Source organism: Triticum dicoccoides, chromosome 5B (assembly GCF_002162155.2).
Source record: "Triticum dicoccoides isolate Atlit2015 ecotype Zavitan chromosome 5B, WEW_v2.0, whole genome shotgun sequence".
NCBI lineage: Eukaryota > Viridiplantae > Streptophyta > Magnoliopsida > Poales > Poaceae > Triticum > Triticum dicoccoides.
This window is the reverse complement of record NC_041389.1, coordinates 502,758,608-502,763,555: the sequence shown is the minus strand read 5'-3', so window position 1 is coordinate 502,763,555 and position 4,948 is coordinate 502,758,608.

Below are 4,948 nucleotides of genomic sequence, written 5' to 3'. Positions count from 1 at the left end.
GCGCCGCCGCCCAAGCGCCGCCGCACCACCCCTCTAGGCCATGGCCTCCCTCGGTTCCACCGGTACCACCCGCAGCCGCCGCACCAACCCGTTCGAAGGTCTCGATCCCGTCGTCATCTGCGACCTCAACATCCTCGCCCGGGTTCCCGTCGTCCTCGACCACCTCACCTCCATGTACTATGCCTGGAAGACGTACTTCTCCCTCGTGTTCCATGAGTACAATCTCCGGGATCACACCGATGGCTCCGTGGACTCCCGCTTCAGGGAGGACGATGAGGAGTGGACGGCCATCGACGCCACTCTCATCCGTTGGTTCTACACCACCATCTCGAAGGACCTCTTCCACATGGTGGTCTCCGCCGACGATGACGCTTACGCCGTTTGGACCAAGCTCAACGGCCTCTTCACCGACAACGCGCTCCAACCCAAGGTCTTCTTGCACGGCGAGTTTTTTGGGTGCCAGCAGCTTGAGTCGTCTGTTGACGATTATTGCATGCGCCTCAAGAAGCTTGTTGACGAGCTCCGTGACCTCGGCGAGAAGGTCTCTGATGAGCTTCTCCTCAGCACCCTCATCGCCGGCCTGAACGACTACTTCGGGAACGCCGCCTCCAACATCCCCCTCATCACCAACCCGACCTTCCCCAAGATCGTCGCGTACCTGAAGGTGGAGGAGCGGCGGATGCGGATGTCGCGCACCCGGGCCACCCACACGGCTCTCACCGCCGGTACCCGTGGCGGTGTGTCGCCCACCAACCCGGCCCCGCCGCCGCGGCCCGCCCCGGGCCCCTTCCAGGCGCCGCCGCCGCCCGGGTTTCCCTACCCGGCGCCGCCGCAGGCCCCTCCGCCCCCCGCCGAGCAGCAGCAGCGCCGGGGCGGGCGTCGCGGCCGAGGTGGCCGCAAGTAGCAGCAGCCGTAGCAGCCGGCTGCCCACGGCGGGGCGCCCCACCAGCCGCAGCACCAGCTACCGCCGACTCCCTGGCAGGCCGGCCAGAACCCTTGGACGGGGGTTGTGCACGCGTATTCCATGCCTATACCGCGTGTCCCCATCCCCGGCTCCTTCGGCGCCCGCCTAGCCCCTCATCAGGCCCTGTACGCGGCCCCTCAGGTGTACCAGCCCGCGCCGCTCTAAGGCCCCTCGGTCTACGGGTTTGTGACACCACCGCCTCAGCCGGCGCCGTCCGCCCCGGCCCTCCCGCCGGCGCCTCGGGATCCCGCGCTCCTAGCGGCTCTCCACACCGCCCCCACGTCACAGTAGTACACTAGCGATGGCGACTGGTATATGGACATCGGAGCCACGGCTCACATGGCCGCCAACCCCGGTAACCTTCTTGCCGCTCTTCCTGTTCACACCGCTGCTCGCATTACCATGGGTGACGGTTCTTCCATGCCCATTACTCATGTCGGCCATGCTGCTTTTCCTTCCAACTCCATGCCATTATATCTTTCTAATGTGCTTGTTTCTCCTGACATCATTAAAATCTTGTTTCTGTTCATTCTCTTACACATGAAAATCCTGTTACCGTTGAATTTGACATGTTTGGCTTCTCTGTGAAGGATGCCCATACCCGGATGGTGCTCCATCGATGTGACAGCCCCGACGAGCTCCACCCGGTCCACTCACCTACCTCATCCGTTGCTGCACCCATGGTGCTTTCCGCCGGAGTGGACCTTTGGCACGCTCGTCTCGGTCATCCCAACATCGCCACCCTTCGTCATATTCTTCGGAGTTTTTCATTCACGTGTAATAAGATTGACGATCACACTTGTCATGCTTGTCGCCTCGGCAAACATGTTCGTCTTCTTTTTAGCAATTTCTCGCATGTCGTATCATACCCGTTTGAGTTAATTCATAGTGATGTCTGGACCTCTCCTGTTGCAAGTAACACGGGCTATCTTTATTACCTTGTCATACTTGATGATTTTTCGCACTATGTGTGGACCTTCCCGTTGCGGCGAAAGTCGGACTCTGTTGCCACTCTCACCGCCTTCTACTCCTATGTCTCCATGCAGTTTGGACGTCCCATTCATGCATTGCAAACAGACAACGGGAAGGAGTTCAATAACCTTGTGATCCGCAACCTTCTCGCCACACACGGCACGATCTTTCGTCTCACTTGCCCGTACATTTCGCAACAAAACGGCCGCGCTGAGCGCGTGCTTCACACTCTCAATGATTGCGTTCGCACCCTCCTATTTCACGCCAACGTGCCCCCACGTTTTTGGCCCGACGCGCTTGCCACCGCATCACTACTCATTAACATTCGTCCTTGTCGCACTCGCGGGAATTTTGCACCTCATCACCTCTTGTTTGGCATGCCACCCTCCTATGCTGAGCTCCGCATCTTCGGTTGCCTGTGTTACCCTAGCATCGCTTCCACTGCTCCTCATAAGCTCGCACCTCGGTCTATGGCCTGCATCTTTCTCGGCTATCCTCCTAACATCAAAGGCTACCGCTGCTATGATCCTATCTCTCATCGGGTGATCACTTCACGACACGTTTACTTTGATGAGATGGTTTTTCCGTTCCAGCAGGTACCTTCGGATGTTGCGGCCTTGCCCGCTCCAGGTGATGGCCGCCCACGTGCCTCTCTTGGGCCGCCTCCCGGCTTTGAGGGTGCCCCCTGCGCCACGGGTCGAGTCTCTCCCCGATTGGCTGCCGTAGGGGCCGCACCTCCCTCGACGCCCGCGACGCCCCCGGCGTCCCCGGTCTCGACCCTGCTGGCGGCTTCGCCCGCCGCATCGCCCGCGGTGGCCTCGCCCGCCGCCACACCGGCGGCCTCGTCCGCCGCCACGCCGGTGGCCTCGCCCGCCGCCTCGCCGGCGGCCTCGCCCGCGGCGGCCACATCGGAGGCGGGCTCGTCTTCATCCTCGCCCGCCTCCCCTCCGGACCCGCTGCCCCGCCCGATGACTCGCTCTCGAGCTGGCACCCTTCACCCGAGCACGCGGTACCCCAGCGATGAGTATCTTCTCGCTGCTTCCGCCTCTAAGCTGTCTCCTCTCCCATCGTCAGCTCGAGCCGCTCTTCGGGATCCTCATTGGCTCGCTGCGATGCAGGAAGAGTTCAACGCGCTCCAGCGGTACCGTACCTGGCAGCTCGTCCCTCGGCCGCCCCGTGCCAACATCATCACGGGCAAGTGGGTCTTTCGGCACAAGACTCGTCCGGATGGCACTCTCGAGCGCTATAAAGCTCGCTGGGTGGTTCGGGGTTTTCGGCAACGTGCGGGCGTGGACTTCACCGAACCATTTGCCCCGGTTGTTAAACCGGGCACGATCCGCGCCATGCTCCAGCTAGCTGTGTCCCGAGCATGGCCTGTGCATCAGTTGGACGTGTCCAATTCCTTCTTGCACGACCACCTGGCTGAGCAGTTGTTCTGTGAGCAACCCACCGGCTTCGTCGACGCCACGCATCCAGATCATGTGTGCTTGCTCTCCCGTTCGCTCTACGGGTTGAAGCAGGCACCTCGAGCCTGGTACCAGCGCATCGCCGCCTTCCCGCAGACGCTCGGATTTACATCGACTCGCTCCGATGCGTCCCTCTTCATGTATCATCACGGAGTTGACACGGCCTACTTGCTGCTGTACGTCGACGACATCATTCTGACGGCATCCACTGTCATGCTCCTCCAGCGGCTTACTGCTCGTCTTCGTGATGAGTTTGCCCTGAAGGACTTGGGTCCTCTGCATTATTTCCTTGGCATTGAGGTGGTTCGACGGCTAGATGGGTTCTTCCTGCATCAGCAACGCTATGCCCATGAGCTTCTCGACCGAGCTGGCATGCTTAACTGCAAGCCCGCTCCCACGCCAGTCGACACCAAGGCCAAGATCTCCGCTTTGGAGGGTTCACCTGCATCTGATGCGGCCTTCTACCGCTCCATTGTGGGCGCCCTGCAGTACCTGTCCCTGACGCGCCCCGACTTGCAGTATGCCGTTCAGCAGGTCTGTCTTCACATGCATGCTCCGCGCGACTCTCACTGGACTCTGGGGAAGCGTATCCTCCGATACATATGCGACACCCAGTCCTTGGGACTTATGTTGACGGCCTCCACCACCACCGACCTCGTCGCCTACTCTGATGCGGACTGGACTGGCTGCCCGGACACACAGCGCTCCACCTCGGGGTACTGTGTCTACCTTGGGCCGTCCTTGATCTCTTGGTCTTCCAAGCGACAGCCCACCATCACCCGCTCGAGTGCCGAGGCTGAGTATCGAGCAGTGGCTAACGCCGTTGCTGAATACTCTTGGCTCCGTCAGCTGCTCCAGGAGTTGCTTTATGATGTTCACAAGGCTACGCTCGTGTACTGCGACAACGTCTCCGCCGTTTACCTCTCCGCCAACCCGGTCCATCATCGTCGAACGAAGCATATTGAGCTCGATATACACTTCGTTCGTGAGCAGGTGGCCCTTGGGCGCATCCGGGTCCTCCACGTCCCGACGGCGCAGCAGTTCGCCGACGTCATGACGAAAGGACTGCCTACTTCCGTTTTTGAGGAGTTTAGATCCAGTCTTTGCGTCTCTGGCGACACTTCGACTGCGAGGGCGTGTTGAATATATGGTTTGTGCATGTATATTGTATAGTCTGGCCCACCTCCTAGTCTTTGTATAGTTGAGGTTGGGGCCCACTTTGTACTCCATATACATATATACATGCACTTTGCACCGATCAATACATCGTGAAGCATTGCCAAAACATTCGTTTCCAACAGTATAGATTATTTTGAAAAGTCGAAGCTCACAAATTTTGATCAAGTTTGTCGAGAATAATATTTACATCTAGAATGCCAAACATATTTCATTAGATTCATATCTATTCCTATGCTCTGAGCCTCTGATAAGGTATAGACAGTTAGGTGCAACGCGCAGCTAGCTTACCTAGGTAAGTAGCCATGGCTTCTCACAGCGAGGACACGTAGACCTGTGCATGGACAGCCCGGCTCGAAGGCCCGAGCAC